General features: G+C 45.6%; 1 protein-coding gene across 5 annotated transcripts in view; it reads right to left on the bottom strand.

Annotated features, from left to right (window-relative positions):
* Positions 1-27379, bottom strand: part of LOC126545157 (uncharacterized) — a 221138-nt gene that overhangs the window by 20876 nt on the left and 172883 nt on the right. The window contains exon 1 of one of the 5 annotated variants that reach the window (XM_050192921.3): positions 17106-17518. The exons of 3 other annotated variants lie outside the window; for them this stretch is intronic. The gene's annotated coding sequence lies outside the window, so the exon portion shown is untranslated. Of the gene's footprint in view, positions 1-7329; positions 7525-17105; positions 17519-27379 lie in introns of those variants that run through there. One more of the 5 variants, XM_050192920.3, reaches the window with a different exon arrangement.

Below are 27379 nucleotides of genomic sequence, written 5' to 3'. Positions count from 1 at the left end.
GAGACGAGGCGAATATGAGTGAGTGGTTAAGGTGGGCAGGGCGGTGAATACGTGGGGGGAGGGTAACACTCCACAGAGTGTGTGACTGGTTGGAAACCCTCCGCCTTCCGGCTTCTCCAGGGGCAACACATTCTATGGCGAGGCAATAAAAGATTGCACCTGGCATCCCGAGCGCATAGGGGTGTCTAACGGGACGAGGAAGAAAGGAAGGACAACACACACGTCGTACCGCACACGTACCGCTATGGGAGCCGGCGGACACCCGACAACGAGCGACAGCTAAGATGCCTCAGGCGTGTAATGCGACTCTCAACAGTTACTACTGCCAATATTAAACAAATACCAGCGCGCCGTAAAACAGATGGGTCGCACTGTGAAATACGACTGAATGGTGTGTTTCACCATATTCTAGCCACCAGGCCAGACTCGCTTTCTGTAAAACCGAGAAAAATACCTAATTATTTGAGGATCGGCTAGGTTCAGTTGAAAACTCAGCTTTCTTCTAGCATACCACTAGCTTCGCCATAACCACTGTAGGTGCCACTTCGCACGATTCAGTGCAACGAGGGTGAAATTGTCCTGTTCACCTCCCCCCGAATTTTTCAGAATTGACAAACTTCTTGAAAATTTCGTGTTTTCCGTGTGTTTCCTGGTGCAGACATTCTGCCACGGACGGGACAGACAGTCTCAAGAATAGAGCTGCACGTTAAGAGTGACCTAGAAGTGTTGTCTTCTACTTCATCAGTGCAAGTGAAGGTTGGCTTGCACGCGTGATTTTCTCTTTAAAAATAAATTTGAAAAGCCTCCACCATATTACAGGTGCGCTGGTCGTTGTGCCTTGCAATTATGGCTCGCTCCGAAGGATACGCTCCCATTCGTCCGGTCCGCCATCGCTGTACTGTCGCCATTCAATTGCCTGTGCGATTCTCCAGAGAGGACCCGCTACTTCAGCGTGCCGTGAAGTTGACCCGAGACGTATTAAGAAAACGCTGATTACGCGACTATTAAAACAACGAAGCAGCGATCGCGTCGTTTATGTCACACAACAAAACTTATTGCAATCGTCTTACGTGTAGAAATGGACCACCTTGCAGAGGCGGGCATCGTAAACAAAATCAAGTGACAGCAACAAAGATGCATACGCAAGCGACAAGGAATAGGCGAGAACACCTGCAGGTTCAGCAAGATAAGCAGGCGTCCTAGTCTTTCCCTTGCTAGCTTCTTGCGTATGCGTGTTGTTAGCTGGCTTTTGTTTATTAATTTATAGTCACATGTACCGACTCGAGCAGTCTTGTCGCTGGTGTACTTGGTGGTGGCATCGCAGCCGCTCATGATGAAGTCCCCAATCGCTTTTACGCAATGCTTGCATTTCGTGGAGAGCGTGTCTTTCATAATCAGAATACCAATCTGTCGCCGGGTGATATAAGAGTTATTACGTACTCATGCATATTACCTTATTTTTTCTTCAAATTCCGGATCTGAGCGCTACCAGGGCACGTATCAGAGAGTATAGGCGAGCGCACTGTGGTTACGAGATCTTACGCCGAACCGCAACCAAGGATTTGCATGAATTTTTAAAACTCGGTGCGCTCTGACACAGACGCGTTAAGACGATACATATTTCGCGTCTGGAGAATGATCGTTGATTACTGTACTTTCACTCCCCTTACCTCTTTCCCAGTGAAGTGTAGCGCCTGAGGTCCTTGGATATACCGAGACCTTACAGCGCACTAGTCTGGTCAAGATGTCCGTCCGTTCGTCCGTCCGTCTGCTCAAGATGTCCGTCCGTTCGTCTGCTCAAGATGTCCGTCCGTCCGTCCGTCCGTCCGTCCGTCCGTCCGTCCGTCCGTCCGTCCGTCTGTCTGTCCATCCGTCCGTCCGTCTGTCTGTCCGTCTGTCCGTCTGTCAGACTCCGTCCGTCCGTCCGTCCGTCCGTCCGTCCGTCCGTCCGTCCGTCTGTCCGTCTGTCTGTCTGTCTGTCTGTCTGTCTGTCTGTCTGTCTGTCTGTCTGTCTGTCTGTCTGTCTGTCTGTCTGTCCGTCCGTCCGTCCGTCCGTCCGTCCGTCCGTCCGTCTGTCTGTCTGTCTGTCTGTCTGTCTGTCTGTCTGTCTGTCTGTCTGTCTCTGTCTGTCTGTCTGTCTGTCTGTCTGGTCAAGATGACCTTGGATTGTAGCGCGAAGTGAACACGGACACAGAAAGGAGCAGACAGCACGAGCGCTAACTCGAGCGCTAACTCTGGTCAAGATGTCCATCCGTCCGTACGTACGTACGTCTGTCTGTCTGTCTGTCTGTCTGTCTGTCTGTCTGTCTGTCTGTCTGTCTGTCTGTCTGTCTGTCTGTCTGTCTGTCTGTCTGTCTGTCTGTCTGCGCGTTGAGATGCGTTGAGAAGAGTTACGCTTCATTTCTATCGATGAACAACAGCGTGTACCATAAGTATCAAAGAGAGCTTAAAAGGCTCGCACATTTGCAAGCCCAGCGTGCCAGTGACCCGATGCTACGGTGCTCTCAGACAATGGACAGAATTCACGATAGAAAGGGAGAGTACAATGCTGAAAAAATCGTTGCTACGGTGCCCAACTAAACAAACAGTTACAATTGATGTCACGAAACCAAAGTTGGACAACGAAAGTGAAGAAGACAGCACTGACTTCTGGCTGGTTTACTTCTTTCGGAACGACAGCGTATATTTGTTTCGTGAACAAAAGCAAGAGTATATAACCAAGCGAAAACAGCCTCAAAAACATGGCCTCGTATACTTTGCACATGAGCGACAAGAACAAGAGGAACCGAGGGGCTGGATTTTTCCTGGTTCCGTATTTTCTTGGCATCGTGTGGCTGTAACTGAGACAGAACGCGGAGCCCCTTGGTTACCCATTATCCTCCTCAATATTACATAGCGACAGCCTGTATTTTGGCAGCATTGATGCTATGAGCGGTAGAACGCGAGGGCTTATTGGCCTGATCCTAAGCTGACGCAGTACGTGCTGCCTGAAACTAAAACGATGTTTACATTCACCAACATGGCCCACGATTGGTGCTGGCGAACACTCCCGCGTTAGGTCTATAGTACGCATAAATAAATTAGCCGACAGAGTGCTTTTTCTATGCTCATTAAAAAAAAAGAGTTAACATTCGGGGTTTTCTGTGCCAAAGGGCAGTCTGATTATGAGACAAGCAGTATAGCGGGGTACTCCCGATTATTTTTCACCGACTCGGCTTCTGCAGCATGCACCCAATGCACGGCACACGAGCGTGTTTTTTGCATTCCGCCCCTATCGGTATGCGGCTGCCGCGGCAGGCAATCGATGCCGTGACCTCGGGCTTATCAGGAGCCGTATTCTGAAACTATCCACTTCGGCGATACTATTGCCGAGGCGAGAGTGCTTAAAAATTACGTTGAATTAAATTATAGGATTTGACGTGTCAAAACCACGATCTGATTACGATGCACGCCGTAGTGAGGGACTAGGGAAATTAGGACCACCTGGGGTTCTTTAACGTTCCCCTAAATCCGAGTACTCATGTGCTTTCGCATTTCGCCCCCGTCGAAATGAGGCCGCCGTGGCCGGAGGCGATAGTATCGCCGAAGTGGATCGTTTCAATATACCGCCCCAGCTCAACGTCATAACCACCAAGCCACTAAACCGCCCATTTTACTGTCTTAATGTTTCCTTACCCAAGTCTGCTGGCATGGAATACCAACAAGCCCACACCGACACTATTTTCGAAGCACACCCAAGAAAGCGTGCGGGAGCACGGCCGCTCAGTGACAGAGCACCGCAGTGCGCAAGTGACAGGTTCAGTCCCCGCCTGGGACAAGTTGTGCTTTCGCCCACTTTCATTTCCGCCTGCCCCATCATTCGTGCATTTCGATGAAAACAAACAGTGAATTTTCGCTGCGCCAAGTATGGTTTCGATGGCTTGACTGACTCTTGGCTGTTGCGTTAATGTAATCGTGCTACGCAAACGAACCAAAAGCTGTACTTTACTTAACTGTATTTCTCAAGAGGTGCGCGACGATGTGACGTCAGCATTGGAAACACGCACACGCACCACGAAGTCGTAACGAGGGCGACTGTCCCAGAGCTCGATGACCGAATGACAGAACGAGCGGTGTGCCGTCTTCCCCGCTGTCAACGTCAGTGCTTTCTGCTGCAAACCTTCCTCGCAGCGGGCATCCAACAAGCTCAAACGCCATTCTCGACACTACCCAACTTACGCGTTCGCCTCGGACGAGGTGAGATTGCGGTCTATGAACCCTTGCGGCCAATCCAGGAAGCAGTCTAAAGCGAGTCGCTGACCGAGTGAGCCCTAAAGGAAAAATAAAGACTAGCGAGATCCAAGGAGGGGGGGGGGGGGGGGGAGCGTAGTGAACCGGCTGCTCCAAACGTTCGCGGACGGGGCAGAATAGCTCACGGCGAAGCGCGGTTGGGCGAGTCGCCGTTGCTTTCTGTTTTTTCCTCGGACTGCCGCCGCGTATAAACAGAAAGAAGCCTTGGATCGCTCCCAAGGATGCGCGGTGCGCTCACGGCGTCTCCGCTGACCTTGGCAATGGAGGCAGCTGGCAGATAAGTGCACGAAACAAACTCACTGGATGAACGCAGCTCCCGTCTCGCTTATTGCGCGAGCACATATGCGCAAATATTTTCCTCATAGAAAATTATGCAGCAGATGCAGGCGCTTAGGGATGGTGTCGACTTTTTCTTCTCCGGTAAATGTAACGGGAACGTGAATTGCGCTGCGTTATTTGGTTCTTCATACTTGCCAATGAAATGAACGCAACATATACAGGGTGTCCCAGCTAACTTGGACCAAGATTTTAAAAATACCCAAGAGCTCTAGAGAAATCGTACCGACTGCGCAGTAGACGCGTAGTCGTATGTACTTACGGCCAGTATATTTTTGAAGTATTGCTTAATTAATTACTTTTAATTAGCGAACTTTTTAATTATTGCTTGAATCGCAAACATATCAATTACAAAGTTGTTGGGCACCTCAAATAACTTCCGAATCAAGCATTTGTTTATTGCTCAGCTTTGCCTCGTTGGTTTTTCCGAGAAAAAACAAAAGCGCGTGAAACATCAAAAATACGAAATAGGCGCTCGCGCGCCGCTACTCAAGCGCTCACAAGCGAATAGCCACGGATACACGGCATTGCTAGCGGCGGCAGCTCGATACAGGGCTTCGCGCTATGTGATGGTAGCGGCATCAAGAGAACACACCGCTGACGCATTGATAAGCGTAGCGCTGCCTTGTACGATGCGGCGATAAGAGAATGCAGCCGTATATCTTTCAATGGTTGCTTGAAGGCGCTTGAGTAGCGGTGCGCGAGTGCGCATGTATTTCGTATTTCGCTTATTTCGCGGGCTTTTGTTTTTTGTTGGAAAAAACAACCAGGACCACTTCAGCACGAAATGAATGCTTGATTCGGAGGTTACTTAAGGTGCCCTCCGAATTGTAATTGATGTGTTTGAGATGCAAGCAATAATGAAAAAGTTCGATAATTATAAGTAATTAATCAAGTAATACGTGATGAAAAAAATGCTGGCCGTAAGTACATACGACTACGGCTACTATGCCGTCGGTACGATTTCTCTAGACCTCTTGAGTATTTTTAACATCTTGGCCCAAGTTAGCTGGGACACCCTGGTTATATATATATATATATATATATATATATATATATATATATATATATATATATATATATATATAGCGCCGGCCGACGCCGTGCTGTCGCGACATCGATGCGCGTGGAGGTGTTAGAAGCTCTCCAGAGACGCAAAACCAGCGAAGCCGAACTGACGCGCCATCGCGCACGCTTCGCTCAATCGGCTGCTGTCGAATAAAGTATGCGTGCTGCTCAAATGGGCGAAGAGAGGAGAGGGCTCTCTCGCAACTGGTCGTCGTTGTAGATGGGCGCTGCCGGAAATGTTCTTTTCGTGTTTTGAATTTTTAAATGTGGGATCGGGCTATTTGACTCTGAATTATCTTAATGCACGGTGCGACTTCAGGCAAGAATAAAAATGCTTGCTGACGGCCTTGTTGGTGCATACTTGGCATACTAAATAAGCGCAAAACTACAGAAGGAAAAAAAAAAACACGAAAACCCTGCATAAACGAATCTCCAGGGCGTTTGTAGGTGATTAAAGATATATGTGAAAGAAAAATTTAAGTGAGACAGCAGGAGTAATGCCACGAAATATCAGGGACACAAATGCGCACAAAAGCGATACACTACGCTCAAAAGCAGAGTTAAAATACAGAACGTAAGCATTTTTAAAGGAGGGAGTTCCCATTGGAAAGTCTCCAATGAGGACATGCACAAAGCTGTTCTTCCTGTCTCTTCGAATTGAATGAATGAAATTGTGGGTTTTACGTGCCAAAACCACGATATGATTATGAGGCAGGTAATTTCATCCACCAGGGATCTTTAACGTGCCCGCAATACACGGAACATGGGCGTATTTTGCATTTCGTCGCCATTGAATTGCAGCAGCCGCGACAGGGATTCGATCCCGGGACCTTGTGCTTAGCAGCGCAACATAGCCGCTGAGCCACCGCGGTGGGTCTTCCTGTCTCTTAACGTTACATCCATCATTATCATCGTCATTGGCACCGCCATCTCTTATTCCTTTTGCAGAGTAATACTCTGCAAGTTCCTTTTGCAGAGTATTAATCACTGTAGTCACGAAAACATAAAAATCAAAACAAATTATAACAAGAAAAAATGAACAGATATGTCAGGGGCGCATGTAGTAGAACGTATAGGCATCGAAGGCATTGCGAACATAAGGCATGGTAAAAGGTGTGAGTAAAGTGATTAGTTATAGAAACAAGAAGTCAATAACTGCGTAAATATTGGCGTATCCCGCTGGTTAACTATTGATTCTAGCAGATTCTTTCACGGCTCTTTAGTGATGAAGACGAACGATCTAGTGAAAGCAGCACCATCTAAACGCTGCACACCTACGCTGTAAGGGCTCAGCGGACACTAAGACGATGGGCGGCTGCAATATTCCCAATGCTGCCAAATGAGCCATCCCACATCCACTTATAATAAATGGGACTGGTTCTCGTGCTGTAGATATTTTTATCGGCCGGCGCAGGCATCGATGTTGCTAGGTCGCCACTACGTGCCTTCAGAACTTGTACTCGTCCATTCAGCTGGTAGACATGGTTTTCAAGCATCTTTACGATAAATCGGTCTAAGAACGAAAGGTTGTTCTCTTTCGCGAAAAGAAAGCCGCTCTGCACGCACGGAGAGACCGGCAGGAAAGGAAATGCGGAACGCTGATGAGATCACCGCCCTAGACACAAGGCGACTCACGTCTGTAGACCAGGAACCGGAAGATCTCCTCCGACAACGCCGGTATATAACACGCACGTACAGCGGCGTCGGGCGCCTGGCTGCTCTCGTGCAGTCGGCGTTCTCGGTAACCACGCTCATCCACTCCGAATCGCTTCAAGGAGCTTTCCTACACGTCGCCACCTGGGTTCACTGGCAGTCTCGAGCAGTCAATGAGGGGACCAACCAGATTTGCGAGAGAAGAGGGCTCTTGACATGACGAGTACATCTCAACATCGTGCTTTTGGATAAGATAAACTCTCTCGCAGTCTTACGACGCCGCGCCGGTACCGCGGAAGGAGACACGAAGGAACAAACAACGGGCTGAGGTCGCTCAGGAGATATCAAGTCGGCACGCTCCTTCTGAGATAATTCCTCTGCTTGTCGCTCGCGCGTGCCATGAGCATTACAGTCACATCTAGTGGGTTTTGTGCGAGAGCACCCATTCGACCATTTTGTGGTGATGTCAAGTGCAGGGCCCCATGATCGCTCAAGATACGTAGCCTGCAGTGATATAGCTTCGGTACCGTCTCGGGATAAGTTCCTGCGTTATCCGCGAGAGTATACACGTAAGCGGAGTGTTAATGATGGAGTGATTATAAGCTGTGTGCGCTTTCGTCACCGACGATGGTCGAGTGTAATGTCATAATAAGCGGTCTGGAAGTCGTAGTGCATCCAAGTAATTTAGTCGTGGGCATAACCATCCTCGAAATATTTAGTATTAGATGATGAACGCACATCTCTGCCCGCCATCCTTGACCCTTCCAATCAAAAGTGCCGCCGCAGGAGCATCAAAATAGTTTAAAAATACGCGTTTCAATAGGTCCGTCTTGTTGAAAAAACTGCTGGTTGGCGGGGCTGCACTCATGCGCAATGGTTATACAGTAGTAAATCATTAAAACAAATTCTCGTGTTTTGCGTGCGAAAACCACGATCTGATTATGTGCATGCCGTACTGGGGATGTCTTACTTTGTCTTAATTATGTCTTACTTTGCTCCGGAATAACTTTGATGGGGTTCTTCAACGCTCGCCTCAAAATAAGTACACCGGCGTTTCTGCATTTCGCTCCTATCGAAATGCGGCCACGATCTCAGCAGCGCCATGCCATTGCCCCTAAGCTATCGCGGCGGTTACAGTATAGCAAATATTTGGCAGATAACAAGTGATAACGAATTGGAGGCGTAAACCTAATAACAACATATATGAGTGCATATATAATGCTATTAAAAATGCGTATTTTCTATAACCACAATTCCATGCGTTCAATATGACGCTCTAGGGGAACAAATACATTTGTACCGTACAAGATGGTTTATGTAATATAGATGAATATAAACCTATGATATGATATGTCATGATATATATGATTGTAGATATTGGTCGCTTTGGTCACATTCTTGGGCAATGGTTTGGGTAATATTTAGATTAAAAAAATAGAATGCTACACAACACCACATACCATTATACGGCCAATAACCGTGACTTCGTCGGTGTTTTTATTATATTTTTAGCTCCTTGAGTGGTCGCGAAAACTGTTTTAATTATGAATATCGTGAACCGCGATATTATGACCAATGAGATACAGTACATTTCTTTTCATTGCGCCGGCCGTTATTACGAAGGTACGGCTCAGTGTAACTGGCACACACCTGCGTGTAACGAAGTGTGAACGCACACGACTCATAATCACTGTCCGGTTTGCGCTTCATGCACATGTGACCTAGCCGATAATGCAGGTGCTTATCACGTCGCGATGCTGCAGGTATCGATGGCCTCAGGTCTCAAGAAGTAGCATCGCTCGTTCATCTGAGCGCTGTCTTCATGGCTTTATCACTACCTGACGTCATGGGCCAAAGAGCGTAGGCCTTCCATCATACAGGAGGTGTTGGGTAGCAGCGAAGACACGTCGCCAGGGAGCTGGAGCAGCAAACAAGCAAGACGAGAGAATGGACTACTCCAGCCACACGGTCGCGCTTTCCTTGTAAGATCTTGGAGCTCTGTATGAAGATTTCACCTGAATCGTAGCAGTGGCTTTGCCTCGGCTCGTTGCCTCAAGGCCAGAACAGGGAAGCAACTGAACGAGACCCGATGGAAGGACGATTGTTCTTTAATACTTCCTTGACGTCCTGTCTTTAGCGATGCCTTCCTGTTTACTTGAATTGGCCATGAGCATGGTTGAGAACGTGATTACGGAGCCCGTATCCTCTGCTTTGGCTGTGGCGTATTGTGTCTGTGACGCACTTTGGCTGCGACGTATCGCCTTGCGCTGTGACAGCGTCAACAAGTTAATTCACCGCCACCAGAACACCTAAAGTTCAATGCGAATCAATTGGGTATCAAATATTTACCCCACGGACCACACGGTAAGCGCTTAGTGGGTGTGTATCGCCAAATATTTGTTTCATAGTACGTTCGCTCTCGTTTCTCAGTTTTTAAGGATACAATTTATGTGTGAAAGAGAAGAGAGAAAAACAGCGAAAGTAAGAGAGGAAACTTTAGAAACACTGCAAACGGGAACCAATGGTTTAAAAAAATATGCACTGGCGATTTAGCGATTACACGCGGGAGCAGTGCGCCAGCATTACGCCGCACCTCTTTGAGGTCCTGAATTCATAGCCGTCGTTGTTGACCACATTGCACAGTGTTCAAGAGCTCGCTCGACACACGTCCTGCCTCTTCGAGGAGCGAAGTCCAAGTGACGGAACTCGGGAGAGCCGTCAGCTGCACTACGTACACACTTAAGAAGGTCGGTGCACCGACCGAAACTATTGGGAAAGTGAACGGAAGATAACCGCCAAGTTCTGCTTCCCACCCTCCTATATCAATTACAATTTACTTCCCATCCAATTTGGTGGATGGGAAAACGGCGCCGCGGTATTTCAACCGGTAAGAGCATCGCACGCGTAATGCGAAGGCGCTGGCTCGTATCCTACCTGCGGCCAGTTTCTTTTCTTCTTTTTTCCCCCTCTCCCACTCTTTTCATGTGTGTGCATTTTTTTAAAGATCTTTCTGTCTCCCAGTGCAGGGTAGTAAACTGGATATCTATCTTCCGGTTTACCTCCCTACCTTTCTCGTCTCTTTTAACTCTCTCTCTTGCTTTTTCATCCACTTTCATTTACATGTAATTTTCATTTCTTCAATTCAATTAAGAACTGCAAATGGTTTCCCCCATGCTGTCCTTGGTGTCGTTGTTTGCTCGCTTCTTATGAAATGACTAATAAAAATCGGGCGCCTCGGTTTCCCTTCTTCTCGTTCATATATATATATATATATATATATATATATATATATATATATATATATATACCACGTCACCGGTTTCCCACACTTCACATTGAGGTTTCTCCACTTTGACACTCGTAATGCTAACACACTGAAAAAAGCAACCTCATATGACAAACTGAGAAATTTACCGCGAAGGAAATCAAAGCTAGAAGGTACGAAGACGTTTGAAAATACCGCTTCCCGATTGTACTGAATCGCTATAGGAGCGGATGTCGCGTATTTACAGCACCAGTTTCTCATTTAGTCAACGTTGTATTTAATATATGACGCGGTAACATGTCTTCTGAGTTGTTCATCTTATGATGCAGCTTTACCAGAGCCGTAGACGGGATCCATAAAACGAAGCCAACAAGACAGCGTAGGACCTGATATTGAAATTCAAAAACGCAGAAATGATCACTGAAGTAATCCAAGTTGTATTTGGTGAGTTTAAGACGAAAAGTTACATTCTGGAGAGCTGCGGAAGTAAGATTTTAAGGCGAAGCAGACTTTTCCTGCACTTTGGAGGTAATCAAACCGCTATGGACTACGTATGTGGACAGTGTGACAGAAGCCCAATGCTCAAACCATTAGGCCAACACGGACGCATGCCTAAATGTGTGGAATAAAACGCCCTGACGAATTTCTCTCGTGCAAGCCAGTGCTTTGAGGCGCTTGGCGCGTTAGTAGCGTCGCATAGAAATAATTATGAAAAATGAGTGTGGGCAGCTTGCAGCTGACGATGAATACAAGGTCATATTCTTAAATTTTCAAAAATTTCTTGCTGCAGATAGCACAATTCTTACCCTTGATCCAAGTTTTTCGATGAAGAGGCCATTACTTCTACGAGAAATGTGGTGGGATCTACGTGGGTGGGGTCTACGTGGTGTTGTAGGAGTAGCTGTGTGTACGGTCTACGCCAGTACCATATTTGGCCCGAGTCTAAGGATGTGTCCGGAGAGCTACACCCTCGCCTTCCTCTGTGCCTCTTTTTGGTTTGATCGGAGGATTCCGCGAGAGCGCGTTCCATCGCTGGGATGCTACGTTCTCGAGCGAGGCCCTCTCGCTCCCCGTCGCGCCATTTAATAGCGTGGGGCTGTGTGCGATTGCTTCCTAGGATTCGGGTGGGGTGCCTGTCACAAAAGGGGGCACGCCGGCTTCGAGTCGGTTAGTATCGAACGTATCTCACTTTCAGCGTCACGCGTAGCCACAGCCTCTGCTGTGCCCACCGACTCTGTTCTGACTGCTGCGGAAATAGTGGTTTATGCGTTTGTGGCTACCACAGTGAAAGGTTTATTATCCCGATTCCACGTGTCCGCAATATAAACGTCCGGATTTCCACCAAAACTGCGTTCGAGTGTCCTAGCCCGTGCAAGGTGCCGTTGTCTGTGATATATCTCGCTCGTGAATTTAGCTATTTGGGACCTAGAGTGATAAAGATCTGAGCTCGTATGTGCAGGTATCCGACGAAATACATTGGCGTTCCAGTTACTAATGTGCTTCAATCCACATAAAAAAAAGCTTTTCTTAAAGAAGTAAGTGGAACAACTGCGCATATTTAGTGCAAGTTTGACGGCATGCGTCTAAAAACCGGTTCAATCCTCAGAATTCGTTATATGTCACTATGCCTTGTATAATCACTAGCTTCAATTCGTAGATTTATGTATGTGCCATAAATTAATCAGAAAAATAATTAGTATAATTGTGCTAATTGGCCAATAAAGGATTTCGATTCCTCGTCGAAGTATTGTCCGCCTCATCGAGTAATTTAGATCAAGAATTAGAATTATGCTGTCTGCCACAGATGATTTTCTTTTCTCAGCTAGAGACAAGAAGAAAAAGCACCTCTTACAGAAGAAATGGTACGGGTAAGTCGTTGAAACTCTCAGCGCGCCTCTCACCGTAGTGTGGGACTGTGGTGCGTACTTACAAAATCGTTTACGAGAACAAGTTTTCATGCTGATTAAAACTTTCGCGTGCTCTGCAAAGTACAACCAGTGTGCCTGATGAGGGTTTGCCACGGAGGCCCGCAGTGCTCCTCTCGTTGTGAGGCACCATTGGGCCTTTCTGGCTCGTCAGAGGTTCCCTTTCGCCGACTCGACCCACAGGGCGCGGTACCTGCATATTTGCTAGGTTGTGAAGTATCATTCTAATGCTGACAGATATTTTAAATCTTGTGAAAATTTGAAACAACGTGAATTTATTTATTTATTTATTTATTTGCTTATTTATTTATTTCGCGTACTTTCAAGGCCCGAAGGCGTTACAGAAAGGAGTGGAGTCAAAACAAGAAGTAATGCAGTAAAAATACAAACAGAAAGTATTAACAAAAAAACATTAACAAAAGGCAATCTGAACGGCGGTATTGAAGTTAGTAGGGTCGGTGATGAGTGCGATTGATGCGGGGAGGCGATTCCAGTCCGTGCTTGTCCTGGGGATGAATGAGTCACTGTACCGGTTAGTACGGCACAATGGCACCCCGATTTTAAGGCTGCGGTCAGTGCGGGCAAAATATAAAACGGAGGGGCAAGAAGGGTTTCTTTTAAAAGGGAGTTCAAGTGAAAAACTTTGTGAAAAAGGGAGAGACGGGAAGATTTGCGGCGTGACGAAAGATCAGGTAAGTTAAGAGTTCGTTTCATTGAAGAGATACTTGTATAGCGGGAATAATTAAATAAGACAAAGCGTGCACCGCGGTTTTGAATACTTTCAAGAGTAGAAACTAATGAAGGCTGAGTCGGATCCCAAATGGCTGAAGCATACTCCAATTTGGAGCGAACTAAAGTTTTATAAAGAGTTAGCTTCAGGGAAGAACGGGCAGAGCTAAAATTACGGCGCAAGTAACCAAGCATGCGATTAGCGTTTTAGTAACGTAGTCAATATGCGAGTGCCAAGAAAGGTTATTTGATATGTGAAGGCCGAGATACTTGTAAGAGGTAACTGACGTCACAGGTGCACCATTAATGAAGTACGTGTGCGTGGCAGTGTTACGAGATATACGCATGGCCTTGCATTTATTTGAATTAAGTTGCATGCACCAATTAGAGCACCACTCAATCACGCGGTTAAGGTCGTCCTGCAGCTCTTGGGAATCTGAAGGATTAGTAATTTTACGGTAAAGAACACAGTCATCCGCGAAAAGCTTTATGGAAGAGGAAAGAACGCAGTTCGGAAGATCGTTCTTATAGATTAGAAAGAGAAGTGGACCCAGGACTGACCCTTGAGGAACACCTGCTGGTACGTTAGAAAACCGAGAATTACAGTTATTAGCGTTTACAAACTGCGTCCTGCTAGAAAGAAAGTTTTTTTTATCCACTCGAGTACATTTACGTCCAAGTCAAGTTCAGCCAGCTTAAGCAGAAGTAAATCATGGGTCACAGAGTCAAAGGCTTTGGCAAAATCAAGAAATACACAGTCAGTGTCGGTACCTAGATCAGAAATTGCAAAGAGATCGTTAGTAAATGATAAGAGCTGTGTTTCACAGGAAAAGAACTTACGGAAACCATGTTGACAGGGGTTGAAAAAGGAGTTTGATTCTAAAAACTCAGCCAAATGTGAATATATTATATGTTCAACAATTTTACATGAAATTCTTGTTAGTGAGATAGGCTTGTAATTGCTAGGTAAGTGTGTGTTAACTAATTTGTGAACTGGAATCACCTTTCCCACGCACCAGTCGTGTGGAAGAACAGACTGCTGTAATGACTGAGTGAAAATGTGCGACAAAATAACAGCAGAAAATACATTAGTACACTTCAAAATTTTTGAATTCAGGCAGTCTGGGTCGGCAGAGGAGGACGTTTTTTGATTGTTAATTAGGCAGCTAACACCAACCCAGTCAATAGAGATTGAATCCATGGGCGAAAAACCAGAATTGGATACAAGCGGTAATCTACGTGGCATCGCGGTAACATGGGAAGAAAACACATCATTAAATACATTACAGCATTCTTCAGGAGCAACAGGTTCATCATTTGGGTATGTTAATTGGATTATTTTGCTTGGAGTACCGTTAACTATGGTCCAGAATTTACGAGGATTAGTTTGCAATATAGAGGGAAGTTGCAACGCAACTGTGGAATACAACGCAATGGAACTGTGCGAAACCGCGGAGCGTACTGACAAAGTGCTTATTGCAGACCTAAGAAGTTTTAGCTCCGGGCGAATTGCAGATTTTGTATACATGCATGGAAAATGCAAAAAATGTTCTCGTGAGATGACCGCTGGTCCGATTTGAAATTAAACTTGTTGCGATTCTGACAGCTACAAACGGATAATTTTGTGATAGGACCGCGTACTTTTTGAAAAATATTGCCAAAGATTGGTAAGCATAAAAAATAATTGAAGCAAGAAGTTTACAAATCCGTAACTTTTAACCAAAATTGGATATCGCAGTTCTATAAACAGCAGCTTTTAGCGGACAATGTTTATAAATGAGCACTCAGCTTACGTTAGATTGTTACAGTGCTTACGACGGTTTCGCTAAAGTGTACTCACAACTTAGCGGCATATTTCAGTGTCGCATATAAGTTATAAATCATCAGTTTTATTGTGTGAATACCTAGCAGGAGCAGTTCTCGGAATTACGATATCATTAAAAGTAGAAAACTCGATAGTAGAGCTCTTAAATTTATTTTTAATTTTCGGCAAGTTTTGTAATTAGAGTGGTGACCTAAATAACAAATCTGCTTACTACATTCAGAAGATTTCAATTTTTCCTTTAAACACTACAATCCTCTGCCAAACGTTCCTGTAATTCGGCACCAGTAAGTTCTAGAGTATGGAATAAAATGCCGTTGTTATCCGCCTATTCACATTTCAACGCCGCATGTGACATGCGCGCGGTGCTTTCCTGTGTCAATTGCGATGGTCAGATTTTCTAGAATTCGCTCATCGAATATTCCCTGCAAACAGTTCTGCATATTGAGAAGATAAATGACAACGCTAACCGCATGTTAGGTTACTTACGCCGTAACTTTTCTGGAGCCCCTTCGTCTTTAAAGCTCTTATTATATAAAACACGCATTCGATCTAAATTAGAATACGCCACTCCAGTCTGGGATCCAAGCATTAAAAATTTGGTTGCGTCACTAGAAATGGTGCAGAATCGCTCTACTCGCTTCATCTGTTCCTGTTATAACCGCACTGCTAGTATAACTTCTATGAAATCTGATTTATCTCTTCCATCTCTAGCATCCCGCCGAAAAAAATTTCGCTTGAACTTTTTACATCGGCTTTACTATCACCCTACCCTCAGTGACGAATTCATTCTTCAGCCACATTATATATCTAACCGTGTTGACCATCGCTTTAAGGTTGGTATCGAGCCATGTCCATACTAAAACCTTTCTTTACTCTTTTTTACCTCGAACTTCACAAGATTAGAATCACCTTTCTTTCTACATTGTTTCCATTAATGATAATACCCGATTTAAATATGCCTTAGCTAACATTGTATAATTAGGATTTACCATACCTTACCATGCTTTGTGATATTATGTTTATTATGTTCATTATTACTTTGTTATTATTATGTTACTATGCACTGTGTTTATTCTCTACCCACTCCCCTCTGTAATGGTACGGCCCTGAGGGTAAATAAATAAAAAAGAAGAATGACATACGCTAGTGAATAGGATTATACGGGCCCCGTTTGTTACAGTTTATCTGACAGAAGTAAGGAGAGAAAGAACCGTGAGGTTAAGCAGGGGAAACTTCCGGTCGGCTATATACACTGCATAGGGAAAGCGAAAACAGTTCATAAAAGTGAGAAGAAAATCGAGGAGGTAAAGAAATAACAGAGACATGTTGAAGAGCTGTCACGCGCTGTATGCCAAAGTTGCACAAGGATTCACACGCTGTGTCACAGCTACAGAGACGTGGCGTCACACAATGTCACGAATTTGCAGTGTCACATAATCCGGTTCCTGTAAACCAGCGCAGACCCGCACTCAAAACTGCTCGCACTGTTGTCAGTAGAGACCAGTGTCAAGAGTAATGATGTTTGAGATTGGCAATCGCTAAATGTCGGTTTCTTGGCAACCTATTGCGCGCGGTCCAAAGCGCACGAGTGCATTGTGGCGCGCTCAGGTTGAGGTCGCACTCCTCCCTAGGCTGCATGGCTCGGCCGCGAAGTGCCCCACATTGAAGGCCTAAAAGCGGCGTCCAGAGCACGTGGTACAGGGCTAAATCAATAGAGAGAGCCGTTCGAAGGTACCAGCTGCAGAATTACCGCCAAGCACCTTCTGTAAGAACACCGTGAACTGCTGAACGAAAATTCGGGACCCTACAACTTGCCGCGCCACCTGTGGGAAAAAAACTAATAAAGAAATACGCCAAATATTGATGCTTGGGGTATCAGAGCTTTTGCTGTGCCTGCACACAGTTTGCGTGTGTGTTTGCTGACAACAGCATAAAGCCAGTTATCGGATATCTTTAAAGAGGGGATTTCGCATCTCGAATGGATGGTAAGCGAATGCTGATCAGAAGCACTCACCGCCATGTGATGACGCGTTGCCGATGAGGTCAAAGCAAGAGGGGGAGGGGGGCGAATCTCCTTCGTGAGCCGATCGATTCGCAGTTGCGCAGACGTGGTCAGCCGAGCGCGTCGCGCTGCGGCAAACGCGCTAGCAGACGACCACTTCCGTAGGCTTTTCTTCTGCGTTTCTTCACGGCTGGAGACCACGAAGGCCAGGCAAAATCACCGTCGCGCGACGGGTCCACGAAATATCCCCAAACCCACGGCACGCACCGGCATAAAAAGGGACGTTGTCAGGGCAGCGGGCGCGCTTTTGGCCAGTGTCACCTTGCAACGAGAACCGTGAACTTGAACGGAGTGGGAGGGCTGAGCCACCGCCGAAATCCAGTTTCGTCTGCTGGCGCGGCCGCTTCCCCGCTCGGCTCTGACCGTGTCGTCTGCTGACCTCCATTCTGGATCGTTAACGCAGCGCCGCCGCAGCCGTTGGGCAACGGAGGAAGAGCTTGAAGGCAGCGCAGCGCATTTCGCATCCTTTCCTACTTCTCTGCCCTTTCTCTCGACGAAGGCTCGCTGAAACTGTGAAGCGCGGCGCAAGGCACAGTTCTCTCTCAGCAAAACTGTGCAGCGTCGCGGACGCTGCACGGCGTACTCGAATGGCCAATATTGAGCAGAATAACAAACATTACTCAAAGGAGAACTTACACATAACTTAGAAGTTGAAGAAACTCTGCCGCAGGCCTCTCGCACGAAAAAGAGTGACATTGGGCGAATATGAAACTTTAGAAACACTTAGAAGATATTTTAATCGGATACTAAAGTTGGTTTTGGAGCGACAGACCTGGGGCGGTTTGCACGAACATTTAATAACGAAAGTAATAACGAATTAAAGAACGCGTTCTTAAGTTTTCCCTAGACAAGGCCAGTCCGCACTAGAATGCGTTCTTAAATTCGTTATTAGTTGCGTTATTAAATTTTCGTGCAAGCCACCCCTGGTGTCATCAACATTAGTAGGACGTCATGACAATACACGTTTGCGGGCGCTGCTCATAAAGAAATGAACGGGAGTGCCCGGGGCGCTTCTTCTGGCTGTGCTAACGCGTTGCAGCCGCAGTGATCGCAGGAACGGAGCGAGCCGGTGCACCACGACGCCATGACGCGCATGCGTACTTTGGTCCATTAAAACTTTGCACTTGGGTGCATGTAAACTTTTCCGAACAAGAACGCTCTGTCTTGGTTCAACCTCAGGAACACTTCCGCCGGTCATAACCTTTCTTCACGGCGGACTTCTGGCGCACAAGCTGCTGCTCTGTTTCCCGTTGTTCCCGCCAGTCAACCTTTCCCGCAATGCCAAGGCTGTAATCTGCTGTTAACCATGGTACCCGACCTGGTGCAAAGAAATGTAGAGTGCATCCTAAAGCGCTTGTGTATACAGGGTGTCCCACGTAACTTTATCCAAACGTTAAAAATGTACAAATTCCACGTAGCTGTACAGGACAAAGGTAGTGTTGTTTGCCGTCGCTTGTAGATACTCAAATTATTTTTTAGATTCCGCCTAATTACATAGTTAGTCTAATAAATAATCAACTTCCTAAATATTATAGTTAGCTTAAAATTGCGAAGGAGAAAATAGTAGAGCAACATGAAAACTCCAGAAACAGCTTGCTGTTGCTCAATACGTGTTACATAAATGTAGCACACAAGACACAAAGAACTGCTTGCCAAGATGCAGTGCAAGGAATGAAAATAAGACTGTGTGGTTGCGATAAGGTCAACCTTTCATTTTAACAGCTGTTCTGAAAACGGACGCATACCTGTCATGGATCACTACGGCAGGCGCCGCATGACACATGACTGGCATGAAATAAATGTACTACTTTCAAAGTCCTTACAACTTTGAAATAATTAAAGGGAGTTACATGAAAAAGTGATTTGCACGCCGAGAGCATCACCAGGCAAAAGCACTAGCGCTGCATGGAAAGGCTGAAATATTACCTGAAGTTGAATTGCGAATTCAGAACAGCACGTCTTTTAAGTTGATGGAAACAATACAGAAAACCTGAATAACCAGGACAATCTGCAATTTTCCGGGATACTCAATGCGAATGCGGGACATTTCGAGGCAACATAATTGCTGAAAACCAGGTGCAAGCAGATTGGTAGATGCAATACGTAGATGGCACTAACATCGGGACATTTTTCGAAACAAGGGCATGTCCCGGAAATTCCAACCCTAGTGGTGATATGTGTACTTACAGAAGAACAATGGCTCATAGATAAATCCGTTTAAGAATCATTTCGTACCCCTTGTGTCACACCCATCGTGGAGGATTAGCCAAGAACGGGCACACACTCAGTGGCACACAGTAAATCAAAGAAAACATTAAAGAAAATCAAGTAATTCAAAGAATTCGTGAAACATAGTCCGCTATTTCGTAGAGAAGAGGTCAGTGTACCTTAGATGACATTATATGTTCAGGCTTGATGTTGTAGATATCGGTCTGTATAAGTCCAGAGCTTCAGTATTCTCTCCAGGCTCCGGAACCGATACCACCCATGCTACCTTGTATAAGTGTGGGGTATCCGCTCTGGTCCACACATGGTTAAAGAAATCCCAGCAAATCACGTAGTCTCTCAACCGGTAGGTTAGTCGGCATCTGATTACTGATAGGGTCAGGTCCCAACGCACAACGACGTCGGCGGCTGCTCATAGCTAGTTCCAGCTCTCTCAGTGTGAAAGGAGCATCCGTCAGAGACGACGATAGCGGCGGAGGCTGGTTGGTTGTGCCGGCTGACCTGCCGGAATAGTATACATGAGCAAAGGCATTCGTAAGACAAGCGAGCGACTTGCCTAACTTCAACGCTAGGGCTTCAAATGGCTTGTTTGCTCTAAAGTTTCCAGCAAAGTTATTAACGACCCACCATATCCGTGGCACTGACGTGAAGACTGATCGGCTTGCGCGAAATGCCGTCTGTTAACGTCTTCTTAGTCTCCTTGTGTAATGGTGAAGCACTGCGCGCACAAGGCTCACTTGGTACGTCGAGCGGGGCCCGAAACTACCGTCGTGCATGGCTGGGTTTCGGCAGGACACAAGGGCTCAAGACAATGTGCTAGACCTGCTAAGTCACATAGAACATTACAGTGCGAATGGCCTATCGACACTTGCTGTTCTTATGGATGTTTACAAGGCTTAGGACTACGTGTCTCAAACAGCCATCATCAAGTTATAGGCCTCACGGGTCAACTCTTGCACTTCATACATACGTTTCTCAAGGATCGCCGCATCAGAGTTCGTCTTGGCGACACTTTGGGCGATGCACTATGTATATTTCGCAGCGTAGCACAGGGGGAGTACTTTATCTACTTTATTATTTAACATCGCCATGGCTAGTCTCCCAAGAATCCTAAACCATCGAACACCAGTGAAGATGTCTACATATGACGATGATCTGCATACGGGTCACTGGCTACCAGCACCATTGCCTCGCACGAATAGACCAGGGAGCAGTAAATGCCATTCAGGGTCACTTGGCGATGCTTGGCTTATCGCTATCACCAAACAAATCATAATTCATACTATTTCCTGGAATCAAAAAGAAATCTACACTCTTGAAGCAAGCTAATTTTGGAGGGATACCAGATTCGAAAAGTCACCAGCGTTCGATTTCTTGGCATTACCTCGGACCACAGACTACTCTAGCGCCGCGCTGTTGACCACGTTGTGGCGTCATCGTCACAGAAGTTACATGTGCGCAGGCAAGTCGCTAAGATACGCTGCGGCAACCAACGGACGTCGATGCTACGGCTTGATACAGCGCTGGTTACCAGTCGGATTCTATACCAGCTACCTCTGATGTCACCCTCAGATAGTCAAATACGAGCACTTTGAAGCCATAGACAGAAAATGTCTTCTGCTGTGCCTTGGAGATCTTCAGCCGGCATTGACAAAAAAGTGCTCTACGAAGCTTCCACTGCGACTTCAGGCTTAGAAGACTCTCATGACCTCGCTACTACGTTTGAGGGAGCCTTTGCCACACAAAGCCATCTTAATACTTATAAGTAACAAGCCGCGCTGACATTTTAAGGAGCGCTGAACACGCTTCGATCTTTAGGGTTGTGCTGCTCGATACAGGGAGAAAAGGTTGACCCGCCTTGCATATTCAAACATATCACACGCAACTTAAGTGTAGCCCGATTGCAGTCAAAGAGCTGCACAGAAGCGAAGTCGCTAGAACGACAGAAAGCTGAGCTAGTTGGTAAGGATTCATTATGCAAAAAAGAAGTGAGGCGTGCAGACAGGACACAAGAGTAGAGAAGTGGACAACACGAACGCCGTGTTGTCCACTTCTCTACTCTTGTGTCCTGTCTGCACGCCTCACTTCTTTTTTTACTAAGTCGCTAGCTCGAATATTTGAACGACTTACACGAATAACCCACAAGTATACACAGACGGCTCTGTCAAAGTAGACCAAGACCGCTGCGCAACTGCATTCTATATTCCCTCTCTTAGGTATACGTGTTCTGGCCGAGTGGAGTCTCGTCGACAGTTGTGGAATGCGTGGCAATAGCTGCTGCTATGCGCAAAATAAAGACTTTGCCTCCACAGAATATAGTTCTCCTTACGAGCTCAAAGGCCGCGTTGCAACAACTCTACCCTGGTCTACCATCCATCAAGTTCCCGCGCAAATAGCTCTCATGAAAAACTCGGCAACAAAGGCTTCACAGTAAATGTTCAGTGGATTCCCTCCCACACTGGTATTGCTGGCAACGAAAATGTTGATGCTCTTGCATGCGCAGTGCACTATCATCCTACTTAAGTCACGGCCCCAAAGAGTAATCAAATTATAAAATCTTACATTCGAAATCAGTTTGGGTTACTTTGTGTTCCACATCATCATCATCATCATCATCATCATCATCATCGTCGTCGTCGTCGTCTTTTATGTCCACTGCAGGACGAAGGCCACTCCCTGCAATCTGCAATTACGCGTCCTGCGTCAACCGATTCCAACTAGCACCCGCAAATTTCCTAATTTCGTCGCACCACCTAGTCTTCTGCCATCGTCTATTGCGCTTCCCTTCTCTTAGTACCCATTCTGTCACCCTAGTGGTCCAACGGCTATCTAATCTGCGCATTACATGACCTACCCAGGTGCCATTTTTTCTCTTAATGTCTATTAGAACATCGTCTATACCCGTTTGCTATCATCATTATCATCATTTATTGACCCTTAAAAAGGCCCCTGTAAGGGTATTAATAAGGGGGGCACATACATAACAAAAAAAAAACGTTGAAACACTCATGACTGAAGTAAAAAACAATAACAATGACACTCAGAAGGGTAAAGAAGGTGTAATGAAATCACTGTGAAACACAAAACGTAATTACAAATGCACTCAAAAAAGCGCGATGCAGTAAAAATAAGTGAAATACGTTAAGCATCAATACTCAGAAAGTTCGTTAGTATGTTTCGAAACTTGTTAGGCTTACTTTCGATTACTAAGCGGTCAGGTAAACTATTCCATTCTGCAATAGCTACCGGCAAGAAAGAGTTGTTGAAGGATTTAGTAGAGCCGTGAAAACGTTGAAGACTGAGGTTGTTTGAGAGATGGCGTGAACTACGGTTGGATGGCAAAAGAAGTGTGCTGCGTAAATGTGCGAAATTGTAATAGAATTTTTGAAAGAGGCATAAGCGTAGGATTTTTGGCGATGTGCTAATGATTGGATGTGGAGGGATGATTTGATGTTTCTAACACTAGCCGATAGTCGTACTGGGATGTAATAAACAGGGCTGCCCGGTTTTGGACGGCTTCCAGTAGGTACGCTTAATACAAGGTACGCTTAATGGGGATTCCATATTGCCGACGCAAATTCCAGTTTAGTACGGATAAATGTTTCATATGCTAGTTGACGGATCACATGGGGTGATGATGATAGTGACCGTCTTATGAATAAAACCAAACCAAACATAAAAAGTACTTTTTATGTTTGGTTTTTTTCCCCGTTGGCTTGGAGAAAAAAAAACTATACTAGATCAATTGCCTCCCGTGCTGATCCACGTGTGGTTCTTGGTTGCTCATTCGATATTATGTGCCAGATAAGATTCCTGAGTGGTCGATAGATTGCTGTTTTTTACTTCTAAAGTTTTGTGCGTGACTCGGCGTGAATAACCTACATAAGGCAGGTTGTTGCGAAAATAAACTTAGTTGTGAGTGGCGCCGGTCCTGTCGTTTGTGTTCTTCTTCTTCAGTCCTGGTCTTCTGCACCTTGCCTTTACTACTTCAAGCATCAACCAACTAGCCCAAGCAAGAGTTTTACTAGAACAATGTCATCGGCACACCGAAGGTTGCTGGGGTACTCGCCGTCGATCTTTACTCCTAAACCTTCCAAGTTTATTAGCTTGAATACGTCTTCCAAGTTCGTAAATGAATACCATTGGAGAGATTGTGTCTCTTTGTCTGACCCCTTTCTTTATAGGCATCTTTATACTTTTCTTGTGTAGAATTAAAGTGGCTGTGGAATCTCTGTAGATATTTTCCAGGGTATTTACGTAAGCGGTCTGTACTCCTTGATTACGCAATGTCTATATGACTGCTGGTATCTCTACTGAATCAAATGTTGTTTTTTTTCGTAATCTATGAAAGCCGTGTAGAGAGGCTCTCTGTACTCTGCGTATTTCTCGATAACCTGATTAATGACATGGATGTGATTCATTGTAGACTATCCCTTCCTGAAACCAGCCTGTTCCCTTGGTTGACTAAAGTCCAGTGTCGCCCTTATTCTATTGGAGATTATTTTGGTAAATATTTTATATAATATTGGGAGTAAGCTAACGGACCTATAATTTTTCCGTTCTTTACTGTCTCTTTTTTGTGCATTAGTACAATATTTGAATTCTTCCAGTTTTCTGGGACCCTTGCAGTCGATAGACACTTCGTATAGAGAGCCGCCAGTTTTCCTAGCATTATGTCTCCTCCATCTTTGATTAAATCGACTGTTATTCCATCCTCTCCTGCTGCTTTCCCCCTTTCATGCCTTGCAAGGCCCTTCTGACCTCATCTCTAGCTATAGGAGGAGCTTCTGTATATTGTTTCGAATGGAGTATTGCTGCGTCCTCTAGGTACTGTACAGGTCACTATAGAATTCTTCCGCAGCTTTTATTATACCTTCAAGATTGCTGATGATATTACCCTGCTTATCTTTCAGGGCATATATCTTCGTTTGCCCTATGCCAAGCTTCATTCTCACTGATTTCAGGCTGCGTCCATTTTTACGGCTTCTTCGGTCTTCTCACGGTATAACTTCGAATATCATTTATTTTCATTTTGTTGATCAGTTTTGACAGCTTCACGAATTCTATCTTTCTGGAATTCTGGACACTTTCATTTTTTTGGCGTTTTTTTTATTAGCTCCTCTGTTACTTGGGAGAGCTTCCCTACTGGTGGCCTTGGTGCCTTGCCTCCCACTTCAATTGCTGCCTCTGAAGCCAGCCTCGTTACGGTTTCATTTATTACCTCTATGTCATCATCATCATCTCTCTCTGCTAAGGCTGCATATTTGTTTGCAAGTACCAGCCTAAATTTGTCTGCCGTTACCCTTACTGCCACTAAGTTGACCTGTTTTTTCTTGACCAATTTTACTCTTTCTCTATTCAAATTGAGGCGAATCCTAGCCCCACTAAACTATTATCACTGCACTTTACCCTACCTATCATTTCTACATCCTGCACTATGCTTGGATCGGCAGAAAGTATGAAATCAATTTCACTTCTTGTTTCACCATTAGGGCTTTTCCAGGTCCACTTTCTGTTGCTACGTTTCCTGCTTATTCTCTGCTTATTACATTCTGCGAATTCTACCAGCATCTCTCCTCTAGCGTTTCTAGAATCGACGCCGTAGTTACCAATTGCCTGTTCACCCGCCTGCTTTTTGCCCACTTTTGCATTGAAGTCACCCATTACTACGGTATACCGAGTTTGCACTTTTCTCATCGCTAATTCAACATCTTCACAAAACTGATCTACTTCCTGATCGTCGTGACTGGACGTTGGAGCGTAGGCTTGGACTACATTTAATCTATACCTCTTATCAATTTTGATTACGGCTACTGCTACCCTCTCATTATTGCTGTAGAATTCGTCAATGTTGCCCGCTATGTCCTTATGGATTATGAATCCTACACCGTATTGCTTCTTATCAGGGAGACCTCTATAGCAGAGGACATGGCCGTTATGTAGCAATGTGTAAGCCTCACTAGTTCTTCTGTTTTCACTAAGGCCGATAATATCCCAAATAATGTCTGATAGTTCCTCGAAGAGTCCTGCTAAGCTAGCCTCATTCGAAAGGGTTCGGGTGGTAAACGTTGCAAGGGTCAGTTTCCATTGGCAGCCTGTCCGGACCCAGAGATTTTTAGCACCCTCTGCTGCGTTACAGGTCTGACCGCCGCCTTAGTCAGGTGCTCTGCAGCTGCTGGGAGCTGAGGGACATTGGTTAATTGAAAAATATCATCAGGGAGGTTGTGGCCCAATACTGCACCAGGGAGACGAATTCCTGTTCTAGTGAGGGAATTTTTTTGTGCAGCTTAGTGGGCCTTCTTAATTTGGTTGTACCTGGATTAGTACAGCCCCACTCGCTCTCGGCATCTTTCGCCGGTGTAAGGTGCCACTCCAAGCCTGCAGATGTAGTGCAATAGAGAATGTACAAAAAAACGGGGGGGGGGGGGGGGGGCATTTGAACTTCCGAATACCGCAACCGAGCATTCTCACATAGCTCAGTAAGATAATCCCGCAGGCGGCTAGGCTACGTTGTCGCCAAAAAGTACGGTTCAGAGGGCCCTACATGCCTTAGAAATCCACTGATTTGTTCGCCCTTTGCGGGTTTTGCTGATTGTCATAGGTTGCACGATATAGTGTCAATTCTTGGTGGTCCTAACCTCTTGTTTCCCGAATCTCACGCATGCAAGCGGTCTTGAGCGGCGCGCTTAGGTAAACGATATATTTTCGCTGAATTTGAACAGAACTTAACACTTGTGTGTAAAAATAAAAAAGGGTAAAATTTTCAGCGCTTACCGAGAGGCCCCGAGTCGCGTATCATTCGCTCGTCGCGTCTGCTTGTCTCTTGGAGTCCGAAAACTAGCGCACCCGGGTAGCTGTTCAGAATGGTTAAGAATGGTGAGTCGTGCCGCCGTATCAATACCGCTCTGAGCCTCGCGCAAAGCAGGCGGCCTTGACAGCTTCCAGTGGTGTCTTTAGCCTTTCTGCCACCTCATATGCTTTGCGTAAACACGAGATTTCGTGAAGAGGGAGCCTCTCTTCTATATCGTATAAGGACAGGATCTGGTAGTTCACCAACATGGTTAAGACGGGGTGCATCAATTCTCCGAACTGTAGGGTATGCGACGAGACAGGAGACATTGGATACTTTCTGTAGTCGTGTCCGAAATTCCAAGATGAAAGGGACGCTGTCCCGGAGAATCTGCAAAAGTGAAAGAACCTTCTGTATGCGTGTGTGCAACACCTCGTGTTCCCCGAAGGATCAGTTATAGCCCGCAAAGATACTTCACGTCTCCTTATCGCGTTCTTAAGAGAGACTGGTTTGTTGGACATGCGGTGAAAAACCACAGTGATATTGCAGGAAACGCTCGGGTGGAGCAACTGCCGGCCTTGATTGCCACCCTAAACCCATCTGTTAATACAACCCACCACCACTACTTGTTGTAGGTTATTTTTTTTTCATTAAGCTAAACCGAGCTGCGCTTACTGGTACTACTCTATCCGCTAGGATATACAGGGCTTATATTCGTAGTAAGGTATGCGACCGAGGTAGTTGGTGTTGATACATGACTTACATTCGTATTAGCCCATTTATTCGTACTTATATTCGGAGCACTTTCAGGAATAGCAGCAGGTTTTCCGCAGATAGTAATTATTGCAGGAAACTGCAACCAGCCACCAAAGTCATTGGGCTTTAGATACAGGGGTGTTTGCATAGCCAGGCGCGATTTCATTTCTACTATAAAAAGATGGCTGCGGTAATTTGGCACTCGGCCTTTTCTCTCTCTTCGAAATTCTTATGCAAATTATGCAAAAGTTGTGTTTCATTCACCATCAAGTAATCCTGTTTTCTTTTACTTTTCATTGCTCCACCTTGTTCGAGCATTGAATTTCTTCTCTTCTTCCTTATAGTAGATTGACCGATAAACAACACACCCTTCCTCTTATTCCTATATAGTTAAGGAACTAGTCATGTGAATGTAAATAACAATAACATCAATAATGTCCAGCTTTCATAATCT

Source organism: Dermacentor andersoni, chromosome 10 (assembly GCF_023375885.2).
Source record: "Dermacentor andersoni chromosome 10, qqDerAnde1_hic_scaffold, whole genome shotgun sequence".
NCBI classification, from domain to species: Eukaryota; Metazoa; Arthropoda; class Arachnida; order Ixodida; family Ixodidae; genus Dermacentor; species Dermacentor andersoni.
Note: the sequence above shows the minus strand (reverse complement) of the source record. Positions and strands in the feature narration are given on the sequence as shown.